Source organism: Dasypus novemcinctus, chromosome 13 (assembly GCF_030445035.2).
Source record: "Dasypus novemcinctus isolate mDasNov1 chromosome 13, mDasNov1.1.hap2, whole genome shotgun sequence".
NCBI lineage: Eukaryota > Metazoa > Chordata > Mammalia > Cingulata > Dasypodidae > Dasypus > Dasypus novemcinctus.
Window position 1 is genome coordinate 88,622,058 of NC_080685.1, and position 15,009 is coordinate 88,637,066.

General features: G+C 48.6%; 1 long non-coding RNA gene across 1 annotated transcript; it reads left to right on the plus strand.

Annotated features, from left to right (window-relative positions):
- The first annotated feature begins 7,193 nt into the window (after positions 1–7,193).
- Positions 7,194–9,650, plus strand: LOC139436239 (uncharacterized). Its single transcript, XR_011645329.1, has 4 exons — positions 7,194–7,255; positions 7,441–7,563; positions 8,371–8,419; positions 9,371–9,650. It is a non-coding gene; the product is annotated as an uncharacterized lncRNA (long non-coding RNA).
- Positions 9,651–15,009: the final 5,359 nt, after the last annotated feature.

Below are 15,009 nucleotides of genomic sequence, written 5' to 3' on the forward strand. Positions count from 1 at the left end.
CAATGCAGGGCTGTCACACAAGTGCTTTCAGCGTTCCATCAAAACCGGGTCTCCCTTCTGACTCCGTCCCTGTGCCAGTGGTCATTGTTCTCTTCCTAGACCCGTGGCCGGGGCTCCTACTTCTGCCTCCCCTTTGCTCTCCTCCTGCCTGCGCTGCCTTGCCCTTGCCCAGGTCCTGCTTACCTCCCCTAGGGTGGGGCTTCCCCTTAGATGTCACCTCCCCTCCCTCTATCGGTCCCTGACCGCCGGCTCCAAACCTCAGGTCACAGGAGGCCTTCCCTGACCAGCCTGTGTCTCTGTTCTGCCCTCTCTTATCATCCATGCCAATCTTAAGGCACTTTTCTGTGTGCTTTATCTCCAGCCTAGGCTGCTTTGATGAAACCCGGTTCAAATTAGCGGAGGAGAAACACGTATTTGTATGGAAATGGCGCCCTCTCTTGGCGAAGTTATGAAATAGCTGAAATCGTTTTCATCCACTGAGGACCCACATTTAACCACCCAGAGCAGAAGAGTACCAGTGATAGCCAAGGAAACTCAGCGCCCCTCTCTCTTCATCCCACTCCCTTCGTATGTAAAATTCAACCCGTCGACCAACGCACCATATTTCCATAACTATCATGACCAGAAGTTCCAATGTTCCAGTCTTATGGATAATAGCAATCGCCAACGTTTATCACACCCTCACTGTATGCCAGGCATATCATTTAATTCTTATCTACATCATAAAACTTAATTCTTACAGAAATTTGATGATGTAGATACTTGAGTCAGGTTCCCTAAAAGCAGAGCCTGAGTCAGAACCGGCTCTACTAAGGTCTACTAAGGAAAAAGGAGAAAGAGGAGAAAGAGAAGGAATGAAACAAGGCTGTGGTCTCAGCTGTAGGCTGGCAGAGCTCCAGGGAGCTCTGGAGCATGAATTGCACCAGAGCCAATCTTATCTTGAAGTAAGGGATCTGGCTTTTTGTTCTCCTGTGTCAGGCAATCATTGGCTGCAGGTCCCCAGGCAAGGCATCTCCCATTCAGCCGAGGGAACTTTCTGGAGAAGAGAGGAGTTGTGAGCTGGGAGCAGCTTGGGACTGGGAGCACTGGCCCAGGATAAGGAATCTGGTCAAGGCACCAACAATGTCAACTACAGTACTTTTATTTTACCTTACAAATGTGGAATCATGATCCTCCATGTTCGTAGATACTCCATCGATTTTGAAGAGTTTGCACATTCATAATTTCATTCAGTGTTCACAATAACCCTGAGAGATAGTGACTATAATTCCCAATTTATAAAGAGGAAGAGTGGCTACATTCACCAGCCAATAAGTATGTCTTGTCTGCTTGCAGAGGGTATCCTCCCAGATACCCAGCTGGCTACTATGGGGCATAGTTCAGCCTCTCGTCAGTAATGTATTGTCTATGGTAATTCACTAGGAGGATCTTACAGCACCCCCCCACACCTTTTTTTTTTTTTTTTGAGGTACCAGGGACCAGGGATTGAACCCCAGACCTCACATGTGGGAAGCCAGAGCTCAACCACTGAGCCAAGTCAGCTTCCCGGAGTTGGTTTTATCATTTGTTTGCTTGTTGTTTGGTTTTTGTTTGTTTTTAGGAGGCACCAGGAACTGAAGCCTGGACCTCCCATGTGGGAAGCAGGCACTCAACTGCTTGAGCCACACCTGCTCCCCTTGCAGTCCTCTTTACTCAGACCAGACCCTGCCCTCCATGAGCCTGAAGCTGGCAAGCTCCTCTTCTGAGATTAGGTAAGAGAAAAACATACCTCCTTATCAGGAGGTCACGCCTTGCCTACCTGACATTTTTCTGGGTTCTCAAAGCTCCCAAAAAATTTCCCCATGGAAAGAGGATAGGGCATCTTCAACCTGTTTCAGCAGGTTTCCTTAGCTAGGAGGCTCCATTCCAGAGGTGGCCAGCAAACCATAGCTGTCAGAGGAGACAGGGGACCCATGCCAGAGAAGTTTGGAAGAAGACACAGGCTACCTGAGTGCTGCCTTCACCTGCCACCAAGTGGGGATATGAAGCGGGCTAGTAAGATAGGGCATCAGTAGACGGATCTGGAACCTGGCAGAGAGTCCACGTGGACATCAGTAACCCCCAGGATGGCTGCTGGAAGACCCCCACCCCAAGATTCTGCTATTCAGAACAAAGACTTCTTCTGGAAGCTAGGAAAAGCCCCGGATATTCCCCAAGGACTTCATCACTGGGTCCTCACAGGGGGATTGATGGGTGGGGGTGATCAGTCAAAACAGCAAACAGCTGGGACCCCTCCCCTGCCATTAGCAAAGGGGTGGAATAATTAATAGTTTATAAAGCAAACAGTGAGGCCTGAGCGCTCTCTGATGTGCTCTCTTGCCTGTGGTCCTGTCCTGCCCTCAGCACTCTGCTCTCACTGTTGTTCATCTGTCACATGGCCATGCAAGTAAACCTGGGTGTTTATAATCTATAACAGGGAATTGTAGCCTGTAAATCAGCCCTCTTTATCACTTTCCAGCCCCTTCCGCTCTGCCTGGGACCCCTGATCTGTTATTTTCTCCCATTTCTCATCCCTCCCTACCTGAATAAAATACTGGCCCAACTCACCCACGTGCTCTTTTTTTTGTTTTTAAAGATTTATTTTATTTATTTCTCTTCCCCTTCCCCCCCCCCCCCCACTGTCTGCTCTCTGTGTCCATTCACTGTGTGTTCTTCTATGTTCACTTGCATTCTTGTCAGTTGGCACAGGGTATCTGTGTCTCTTTTTGTTGTGTCATCTTGCTGCATTAGCTCTCTGTGTGTGTGGTGCCACTCCTGTGCAGACTGTGCTTTTTTTTTGTGCGGGGCAGCTCTCCTTTTGGGGGCGCACTCCTTGCACAGGGGGCACCCTTACATGGGTGGAACCCCTGTGTGGCATGGCACTCCTTGCACGCGGCAGCCCCGTGCGTGGGCCAGCTCGCCACACAGGTCAGGGGGCCCTGGGTATTGAACCCTGGACCTTCCATATGGTAGGTGGATGCTCTGTCAGTTGAGCCACATCCACTTCCCCTGACGTGCTCTTGAAATTCATTTCTGCAGCATAGTCAAGAGCCTAAATAAAATCCGGTAACAGATGTGCAGTGAGTCCTGTGACAGAAGGCTCGATTCCCAGGATCTTAGGGGAGGTAGGGGCAGGAACTCCTTGCAAACCACACTTTTCATCTCCACCATCCCCCTCAGGGTCTTGGCCCATGGCTCCCAGGCTGCCTCCAGATGCAGCTAAGGCCCCGGAACCATTCTTGCCATGAATATAAAGAGTTGCACTGAACAAACTCCTCCTGCTTCTCCAACTTCCCTCCCCATCCTAATACCCAGTAAGATTTTACATTTAAGAGCTGTTGGGGGGAAGCAGACTTGGCCCAGTGGATAGGGCGTCCGTCTACCACATGAGAAGTCTGCGGTTCAAACCCCGGGCCTCCTTGACCTGGGTGGAGCTGGCCCATGTGCAGTGCTGATGCGCGCAAGGAGTGCCATGTCACGTAGGAGAGCCCCACTCACAAGGAGTGCGCTCCGTAAGGAGAGCCGCCCAGCACGAAAGAAAGTGCAGCTTGCCCTGAAATGGCGCCGCACACACGAAGAGCTGATGCAGCAAGATGATGCAACAAAGGAGACACAGATTCCCGTGCTGTTATACGGATAGAAGTGGTCATAGAAGAACAGACAGCAAATGGACACAGAGAACAGACAACTGGGAAGGGGCGGGGAGAGAAGAGAAATAAATAAAATAAATCTTTAAAAAGAAAAGTTGTTGGAAGGACAGCAGGAGCACACACATGGGGCCCCAGAAGCATCACGCTGTGGGAAGAAAACATGGGTTTAAGATCTCACTGACACAGGTTCAAATCCCTACTCCATCACTTACTAGTTGTCTCAGTCTGGGTACAAAATGAGAGTAACAGAAAACCCACAACAACAGTGGATAAAATAATGTAGACGTTTGTTTTCCTCTCACATAAGGCCCAGAGATAGGAGTCCAGGGCTGGTATGTGTCTCAGTCTCCCTCCAGCTTTCTCCCATCCACATTCCTAGTGGGTGGCCCCCGTCCTCATGGTTGAAGGTGGCACCTGCCTACCAAGCAGCAAAATGGAGGGAGGGACAAAGAAAAAGGCCCAGAAAGTTTAAGCACACCTGACTCTTAAGGAAGGTGCCCAGAAACTGTTATATGGCCCTTCTGTTTACTTCTTGGCCCGAACTCAGTCACATGACCTCATCTAAGCACAAGGGATGCTGGGAAATGTAGTTTTCACTCTGGGCAGCCATGTTTCCAGCTACAACTTCTTTCTATGATGAAGTAGTAGAAAGTTGAAGGAAAACCATTAGAGGCTTCTAATAATAGGTGTGTGGCTTAGGACAAGCCAAATGACCTCTCTGGGCATGGAGATAATGGCACCTACCACATGGAAGTTGTTGGGTCGACTGACACCTCCTATGCAAGCATGTAGCCCAAAGCCTGCAGGACAGTATGCATGACCTTCCCTCTTCTCTTCCCCTTCTCCAGAGTCTTTCTTCTTAAAAATTCAAAGTTTACATTTTGCCTGTTTTCATTTTTAAAGATTTATTTATTTATTTATTTCTCTCCCCTTCCCCCCCCCACCCCCGCCCCTGTTGTCTGTTCTCTGTGTCTATTTGCTGTGTCTTCTTTGTCCGCTTCTGTTGTTGTCAGCGGCATGGGAATCTGTGTTTCTTTTTGTTGAGTCATCTTGTTGTGTCAGCTCTCCGTGTGTGTGCGGCGCCATTCCTGGGCAGGCTGCACTTTCTTTCGTGCTGGGCAGCTCTCCTTATGGGGCGCACGCTTGCACGTGGGGCTCCCCTACGTGGAGCACCCCTATGTGGCACGGCACTCCTTGCACACATCAGCACTGCGCGTGGGCCAGCTCCACACGGGTCAAGGAGGCCCGGGGTTTGAACCGCTGACCTCCCATGTGGTAGACGGACGTCCTAACCACTGGGCCAAGTCCGCCACCACATTTTGCCTGTTTACTTCAAAATACCTTTCTCTAATTTTCTGTTAAATTAACTTTCCCACAAGCTGTACCATGTTCATCTTTTAGCTTCCCTTGCCCTTGGCACAGTGGTCACACCCTTTGGAGTTACTGCATTATTGCGTTTCATTCCTGCACAGCCCTGTGAGAAACTATTATCCTGATTGACAGATCTGGAAGCTGGGGTTCAGAGAGGTTAAGCAGATTGCCCAAGGTAACACAGATAGTAACTGCATGAACTGGGATTCAGGTCCCAGCCCATTTGAATCCAAATCCTTGACCTGTTAATCATCATGTTACAGTAAGTTGGGGTTTCTCTGGATGAAGTTTCCCCTTCTAAGCAGAAGAGCATTTATCCTCTACCTAGTCATAGAAACTGTTGCTAAAGGATCTTGGCTACAAAGGGGAATCGGGGAGGAGAAGCCACCATGAAGGAAGCTCTCTCTCAGGCAGGAGACAACTTTTGGGACTGTGGGCCATTGACTACTGTGGTCCTTAGGAAACCAACTTAGCAAGAGACTAGAGACCGAGGAGGTCTGTGGCTAATAGCAGAGGGCCAGGCTTGGGATTTCCCCTCAGGCTCTTTCTCGTATTGCCTTGGCAGCCAGGCCAGAGAGCCAGGACCACATCGGAGAGCTACCGGCTCCCTGGCCAACGAAGTCTGAGAAGAAAACGCTCCTTTGTGAGCTGCAGTCAGTCGTTAGGGTTGATTCAGCTTGCAGTTTCATTCCAAAGTCCCCACCTCTAGAGTCTCGGGGATGTCCAGGGAAACTGAGACCAAGAATAGCAGGACATGGCCATTGTCACAAACTGTATGCTCTCTTGGGAGAGGAAGGGGCCCCTCCTAGCTAGACAAGCAGGTGTTCCTTATAAATGTGGAGAGGCAGGATAAGGAGGGACGGGTGATACCAGAGACTCCTGATAAGGAAACAGCGATCTGAGGACAGGACCCCAGCTCCTGCCAGAGAAACCCAGCCAGGCCTCAGCTTCCAGAGTCTCCAAACTTTGCCCTTGGGGCTGCTTATTAATTCCACATATAAACTCAGAGCTGCCCCCTGCTTGAAGGCAGGGCTGTGACTTCCTGGTGGACTCCTCTGGCCTGTCTTCCCCTGCAGTGGGAGCTCTCCAGTAGGAGGGCTGTTGCAGGCTTCTCCTCCTGAACCCGCAGCTCCTGCGGGCCCACCGGGCACTCGTTCCACCTTCCGCAGGGGTGGGCTCCTGCCCAGCCCCACTCTGTCTCTCTGACTGAGTATCCACTGAACCTCAGCAATTCCTCTGGTCCACAGTGCTCACTGATTGAGCCCAGAGTATAGCAATGGATCCTTGTTCTCCAAAGGAGCTTCCAGCGTCACGTGGCCACCTGAGGGCTGAATCCGTACCACGGAGCCGGAGGGACCGGCATTCAGAGGGGTCACATGTAGCCAGCTGGTGTCAACGGTGCAGTGTTAGCCACTGTCAAGAGAACGCAGTGGGGAGGGAGGAATGGAGCCTCAAAGGTCTCGGCCAAATGGAGATGAAAAGGTCAAGTCTCCCTGCACGGCTTTGGGGGGGCCTGGGAACCCTCAGAGGGCACTTTGCCTTCTGATCAGTTCTGCAATGAAGAAGGCCAATTCAGTGCTGTGTGATCCCGGGCAGTCAGTTAAACTCTCTGAGCCTTGTCTTTCCTCCCACACCACAGGGAAATGAATCTTGCCTTTAGGAAAAGGAACTGAACTAAATCACTCTGCTTCCCTGGGAAAAAAGGAAAGAGAGAGAACACGAACAATTTCTCATTCTTCTATGTGTCCCCATTGGATCCAGGACAGAGGAGGCCTCAGTGTTCTTCTCCCCGTCCCCCCCCCCCCCCCCCCGCGCCCCCGCCCCGCCCCCATTTATTTGCAGCCTCCCAACCCGGCGTGGATTCCCAAGCACACCAGCAGGGGGAGCCAGATCTCTGTTTTGGCCCATGGGCTGCCCCGGCTGAGAGCTGGGAAAGTCGGATGTCAACAGGTGTGCTGCTCCAGGCCAGGTGTCTCTAGCAGCCCAGAAAAGGCAGCCAGTCCCAAGAGATTTGAAACAGCTGCCTGTGTTTATTTAAAACGAGTCACCATTTCCCACACCGTCTAACTTCCTCTGGGTGTGTTTGGGGTGGGGGGGAGTGACTTGTCTGCAAATTACTGTGTGTGATTGTGTGCGTGCTCCCGGGTTTTGTGCGGCAGGTGGGGGCTTTTCCCGTCAGTCAGCCCCGGTCCTGGGCTCCGGGCAGTGGCCAGGCAGTAAGTACTCTACGCCTGGAGAGAGCGCTGCTGGGGCTGGGGAGGCGCAGGACCCCCTGGTGCAGCCCAGAAAGCGGTCGTTGTGTGTGCCCTTCGATGGGGAGGCCCACTTGGGAGGCCTCTGGGGGCAGCCCCAGCCCCGGTGACCCCCTCAGCAACCCTTTCCCTGTGCTCCTGCTTTCCAGGTCAGGGTGACCCAGGAAGTTCTGGTTGCTTCTCTGGCCAGAGGAAAGTGGCCAAGGAGTTGCAAAACAGTCATTGGGTTCTCCACAAAGAAAACAAAACAAAAAATCTAATCTTATCCAGAGGTAAGTAATTGCTCAGGTCAAATTAGTCAGCCTTGGGCTCTGGCCCCTGCTGAGCCCCAGGAATGAGCCCTGGCCTCTGCCCAGGGGGGAGACTGCTGCCCTCACTCGCAGACAACTGCTGAGAGAAGTGGGTGCAGGATGAGATTCCACAAGGAAGGGAGGGGCTGGCAGCCTGTGGCCAGATGGGGCAGAGATCAACTCAAACTGCGAAGCGGAGCAGGCCTGCTAAGGCCCTTCCTCCCTGCCCAGGCAGCTTCCCCCGGAGCTTCCCTCTTCCCTAAACATTTCCTGAGGGGCCACCTTGGGATCATCCTTCCCAAGTTGGGGGGAGAGACAGGAGCTTCCCGGGCAGGGAGGGCGCTGCACGATGACCACAGAGCGCCAAACCTGCAGGCTCCTGAGGGGTGGAGGGCTCCAGAGGCCTCCCGGGGCCTGAAGGAGACACCCTCATACTCGGTCTTTAGGATCAAGGGCAGGTGTCTAGGCAGGTGACAGCAGCAGGACCCCACTGTAGTCCCTGCCCCCCAGGGACTCGTGACACCTGTGGGTAGCGGGCACACAGCAGCTGTGGGAACTCAAAGCCGTCTGCTTCTCAAGTCATTTCACTTTATTCTGCAAGGTCAGAGAAGTAGAGTAACTTGCCACGGGACACACAGCAAGGACCTCTGAGCCCACACCCCAACTTCTAGCCTTAATCCGCTGCTGAGGTGGCCTCCTCCCCTTCCACTTCCCAACACCCCGAGGCAGAACCTTGTTGAAATCAGCAAGGACTGTCTTAGCTTGTCTTGCTATTGTTTTATTTTTCAGGTCACACAGGAGGTGATGTGCAAGCAGAATAGCAACATACGCATTTACAGTGAGTGCTTGTTTGCGGAGAAGACCGGTGCTGGGAATTTGCTCCAGTCACCCATTCCCTCCTGGTGATGTCCAGTGAGCTTGGAGACAGAGAGGAAGGAGCTGGCCTTTCCTGAAAGATTTCTCAAATCTGTCAGTTTGGTCTAGAGGGACCCCTTTGTATGCTGGAAAACGCCAGGCTAAAAACTGGCACTGGAGTCAGGCCTGTTGGGTCCTAACAGTGTGTCCCTGCAGGTTATTTCAGCCTCAGTTTCTCCATCTGATAAATGGAAATAATCATAGAACAATTTGGAAGGAGCAAAAGAGATGATGCCCGTATAATGACTGACTCAGGGCAAATACTAAATAAACTGCAGCTCCTACTACTTACGGATGGCTGGACAAATTCCCTTTCTCTCTAGAGGGGTATTTACAATGATGGCTCTCTGGAAGCAGAGCTCCGCCTCCCCAAGGAAGCACTGGACCCACACTAATCCTTGCTATTGCCCTACACCCTTCTCTTAGCACAGCATCCCTCCAGACGGTCAGGGCCCCTATAATTAATTGGGTTAGGGCTCTTAGTGACGTCCTTGTCCTGAGGATACGCACTGTTGAACTTAATTGACACATTCTCTGGTTCTCTGGGTAGACTTAAAGACACTTTGCCTCATTTTCCTCTACCACACACCCGGGAGCCCTCTGTCTTAGTCAACCAAAGGGGTGCTGATGCAAACTACCAGAAATCTGCTGGGCCTTATAAAGGGTATTTATTTGCAGTAGGAACTTACAGTTACCAGGCCATAAAGCATAAGTTACTTCCCTCACCAAAGTCTATTTTCACGTGTTGGAGCAAGATGGCTGCTGACGTCTGCCAGGGTTCAGGCTTCCTGGGTTCCTCTGGGCTCAGCTCCTCTGTTTACTCTACAAAGTCAGCTGTAGATTATCAGGCAAATGGCTCTGTCTCTTTCCCCAGGGCTCCAGTTTAAGACTTCAGCATCAAACTCCAACATCAGAAACCCTCAGCGCTGTTCTTCACCATGACTTTTATCTGTGAGTTCCCCTGGGTGGGTGGGGACTCAACGCCCTAATCATAACTCAATCATGCCAGGTACAAATCAAATTCCAAACATAATCCAATATCTATTTTTGGAATTCATAACCATATCAAACTGCTACATCCTCCCTTAAGAGGCAGTTATCAGGTCAGCTAACAGGGAGGTGAAGATGGTCAACTACCACACCAGGGAATCAAGAGTGCCTACAACTGCAAGCAGAATAGCATCCATCATCCATGTGGAATCTAAGCCCCCTCTTGATCTAGAGGTAGAGTAGATATCACCATCCCAGGGTCCATAGGATGGAGGAATAAAATATGGATTAGAGTGGACTTATTGATATTCTACTATAAAACTATTGTGAGTAGTAATAGAAGAAATTGGAGCATTGAGGTGGAGAAAGTGGCCACAGTAGTGGCTGAGGGCAGGGAGAGGGAAGAAAAGAAGTGATATAGGGGCATTTTTGGGACTTTGAGTTGCCCTAAATGATATTGCAGGGTCAGATGCTGGACTTTATATATCCTGCCATAACCCACTGAATGTACTGGGGGAGAGTGTGAACTACAGGGTGAACTATTATCCGTATGGTTCAGCAGTGCTCCAAAATGTGTTCACCAAGGGCGATGAGTGTGCCACAATGATGGAGGAGGTTGTTGGTGTGGGAGGAGTGGGGTGGGGGGATGGGGGGTATATGGGAACCTTTTATGTTTTTTAATGTAACATTTTTTGAGATGTATATATCTTCAACAAAATACAGTTTACAAAAATGATGGGGGTAAGGGGGTGGGGAGTGGGTTATATGGGAACCTCTTATGTTTTTTAATGTAGCGTTCCTTGTGATCTATCAACTTTAATTTTAAAAAGTGTAAAAAATTATAATTAAATAAATAAATAAAATAAGAGGCAGTTACCTAAGAATACAAGCTTCTGAGTCCTGGAAGCTTGATGACAGCTTGGCCCTGCCTCACTAGCTGTGTGGGACCTTAGGCAAGTGGAACCCCAGTTTCCTTGCCTGTCAGTTGGGGCATATGCACCCTAATGATTGTCGAGTCAATTAGACTTGAAACGTATAAAATATCTAACAGTTTGCCCAGCACACAGAGGGCTCAATAAACGATAACTTGGGAAGCGGCTGTGGCTCAATCAGTTGGGCTCCCGTCTACCATATGGGAGGCCCTGGGTTTGCATCCCAGGGTCTCCTTGTGAAGGCAAGCTGGCCCATGCACTGCAGAGAGCTGGTGCAGCAAGATGATGCAACAAAGAGAGATAAGCAGAAACAGAAAAAACACACAGCGAATGGACACAGAGAAGAGACAGCAAAGAAAGGAACAAGCTGTAAGGGGAAGAATAAATAAATAAAAATCTTTTTAAAAATAAAATAAACAATAGTTCTTTTAGTTGTTATATGACGCTGGTTTTTACAAGCTTCAAATTCAGATATCTTCTATATGAATCTGAGCCTCTCTTATATAACTATAACATGTTGATGACGAGACTTTTAAATGAATTGCTATGAGTCCATGAGAGGGAAGTGGACTTGGCCCAGTGGTTAGGGCGTCCATCTACCACACGGGAGGTCCACGGTTCAAACCCCGGGCCTCCTTGACCCATGTGGAGCTGGCCCATGCGCAGTGCTGATGTGCGCAAGGAGCGCCGTGCCACGCAGGGGTGTCCCCCGCGTAGGTAAGCCCCACGCACAAGGAGTGCGCCCCGTAAGGAGAGCGGCCCAGCGTGAAAGAAAGTGCAGCCTGCCCAGGAATGGTGCTGCACACACGGAGAGCTGACACAACAAGATGACACAACAACAAAAAAAGAAACACAGATTCCCGTGCCGCTGACAACAACAGAAGCAGACAAAGAAGAAAACACCACAAATAGACACAGAGAACAGACAATGGAGGTGGGGAGGGGAATAAGATAAAATTAAATAAAAATTTTAAAAAGAGTCCATGAGAGGAAAAGATGAACTTCACAAGTTTTTAACCTTGGAGGAGGTTTCCTGCAGGCAGTCAGACCAGGTCTGCTCTGTCCTCCCCCTCTGCAGCTTTTGCCCTCAGCTCCCACTGAGCCGGCTTCCATGATTCCACTGGGGTGTGAGCTGGAGGAAGGTGCTCTGCTCTGCCCCTCTGCCCCGTTTCTGAGTGTACACTCCAGGCAGTGGGTGGAAGCTGGGGAAAAGGGAGAGAGAAGAGGACACCCTTGTAGAGTGATCTGCTTCTCCCCATCCCCAGAGTGGTTTCTTGCCCAGAGATCTGAGGGGCTGAGTAGCCGAGGCCCAAGCTGCCTCAGAGGAGTCTGGAGATGTTGGGTTGGTGGTGGGTGGGCGGAGAAAGGCTGAGGGGTCGTTGGCTTGGGTAAGCAGGACAGAGACCTTTCTGAAGAGCCTTTTTTCTCCTTAGATAGCTGCTTCCAACCTCTACCTCACCTCCCTTTGTACATAAACCTCTGAAGGAAATAGGCAGTCCTGAAACAGGTCTTCTCTGGAACACCTCAATTCAGGCATGCTCTCCAAAATGCACGCTCAAGCCTGTTCTGTCTTGGAGCCAATTAGATGCAATGAAAACAACCATCCTAGAGCAGTTAGGACAATCATTGTCTTAGCTTGTGATGGCTGCTATAACAAAGTACCACAGACTAGTTAGCTCAAACAACAGGAATTTATTGTCTCACAGTTTTGGACACTAGAAGTCCAAAATCAAGGTCTTGAGGGGGCCGTGCTTTCTCTGCAGTCCATAGCGTTCTGGTCATGACTTCCCAGCAGTCCATAGCTCAATCTCTACCTCTGACTCACAGCCACCTGTCTCTTGCCTCTTACTGTCTCTTCCTCACTGTGTCCAAATGTCCTCTGCTTGTAAGTACTCCAATCATATTGGATTAAGGCCCGCCGGGATTCAGTTTGACCTCAACTTAACTAATAACATCTTCAAAGATCCTATTTACAAATGAGTTCATATCCACAGGACCAGATTTAGGACTTGAACATGTCTTCATGGGGGATATAATTCAATCTCTAACAGTCTATCCTCTGGAACCCCCAAAAACGTGTTTTCCCACATGCAAAATACACTTACTCTTTCTCAATATCTTAAAAGCCTTAAGCTACTTCAGTAATAGCTCTAAATTCAAAATCTCCTCTAAATTATTCAAGGGTGTGTTCCATCCTGAGGCAAAATTCCTCCTCATCTGTGTAACTTAGAAAACAAGTTATCTGCCTCCAGAATGCAATGGTAGGCTGGGCATAAGATAGATACTCCCATTCCAGAAGAGAGAAATTGGGAGGAAAAAGGGGTCATGAGTCCCAAGCAAGTCCAAAAACCAGCAGGGCAAATTCCATTTGCTTTCGAAGCCCAAGAGTAATCTGTGGCTCTATGCTTTGTCCTCCAGGCCTGCTGGAGCAGCAGCCCCACCCCCTCTGCGCACAGGGTGGGCCCGCCCTCTCCCCACACTGGGTCTACCGCCTGAGAAGCTTCCCTCAGCTCAGAACTCTGCATCCATGGTGTCATCCTTGTGATCATTCTTCCTTCATTTTGTCCTGTCTCTGTCCCTTCCAGTCTAGGTTTCAGCTGATCCAAAATTCTTAAAAAAAACCTTGTCAGTTGTAATAGGTTGAATTACGTACCCCAATCTAGACATGTTCTTTTTTTTTTTAATGACTATTTCAAGTTCAAAAAAATAAAATAAAAGGAAAAGGCATCTCAACAAGTTATGGAAGCATAGACATGTTATTAATCTTTTTTCTTTGGCTTTTTTTTAAATGAAATTTTATTTAGTATACCATTCATACATGCACATACATAAAAAATAAGTATATAGTAAAAGTTGTGAGCTTAAACAAAACATCATCAAATAGGGCTCCCACACATCACCCCACCACCAACACCTTGCATTGTTATGAAACATTTCTTACAAACTATGAAAGAGCTCGTCAAAATATTACTACTAATTATTGGGAATGGATGTAGCTCAGTGGCTGAGTGCCTTCTTCTCACGTATAAAGTCCCAGGTTCAATCCCTGGTACCTCCTAAAAAAAAATCACTACTAACTATAGCCCATATCTTACATTTGGTGCATTATCTCCCAACCCACCCAATGATTAGCATCCTGTATTATGTATTGTACATTTGTTACAGACCATGAGAGAATGGTCTCATATCTGTTCTGTTAACGATAGTCCATCTTCCACCACTGGATGCCCTGTGTTACACAGCCCCGTGCTTTGTACAATGCATGCAAAGTGTACACTCAGGGGTTCTCATTTTCATCACAAAGTTGTGCTATCTTCACTTCAGTCAATTTTAGAATGTTTTCATTACTCCAAAAGGAAAAATCCCATACCACTTACACGCCCTATTCTTGGCCCTTAGAATAGATATAATATCTTCTTTACCATTGCTGCAAAAATATTACAATATTACTGTTAACTATTATCCACAAATTACATTAGTTTTCATTTTCCTGTGTATCACTATATTCTTAACACTTGACGTGTTCTTAATCTCACTCCACATTCCTGTGAGTATGAGCCCATTGTAAATAGGACCTTTTGAAGGTGTTATTTTCAGTTAAGATGTGGTCAACTGAAGCAGGTGGACCTTAATCTGGATTACTGACTGCCTTATCAAAAGAAGAAACTGGAAGAAGCTAGAAGCAGGAAGTCAGTGGGAACATGGAAGAGAAAGGAGAAGGCATTGCCATATGTTTTTAGGTTCCTAGGCTGCTGAAAGCAAATACCATGAAATGGGTTGGCTCACCAATGAGAATTTATTAGCTTACAGTTTTGAGGCTGAGAAAAATGCTTAAATTAAACATCATCAAGGCAACAATTCCTTCCCAAAGACCTGATACTGGCAATCATTGGCAATTCTGCCACATGGCAAGGCACATGGCGCATCTCCTGGGCTTTCCCTTCTCCTCTGGGTTTTGTTGCTTTCAGCCTCTTGCTTCTGTGGCTTTCTCTTTCTCTCTCTATTAATTCCATTTATAAAGGACTCCAGTAAGAGGATGAAGTAGCCTCATCAAAAGATTCTACTTATAAGAAAGGATTAAATGTAAGAACATGTCTTTTCTGGGGTACATGAAATTTCAAACCACCACACCATACGATGGCTAAAAACAAAGATACAAGTCAAGGAAGCCCAAGAATTTCCAAGAAGTTGGCACCAAAACACTGCAGTCTTTGGATGAGAAAGCAAGCCTTCTAGTCTCCAAAACTGTGAGCCATTGTTAAGCTTACATAAGGTATTTGACATAGCAGCCTGGAAACACTCTACATTGGTCTTCTGTGCAATTTCTGGGGGTCCAAACCATCAGACAAAAGGTCTTTCCATAGATCTGTCCTCAAAAATTGCATCTCCGTTCCTCACTTCCACTGAGTGGGTCATTTGAATCTACTAGTCATACACCTAATCTTTAACAAATGGTTGTTTAGCTATACCTTTGAGTAAAGCCCCATTCTCTGGGAACTTTTCTCCCAGGAACTAAGGGAGGGCCCTGTTAGGGCCACTTCTAGCTCCGGTCTCAGAGCACACTATCTGGATAGGCCAAGAATTTTCAAAT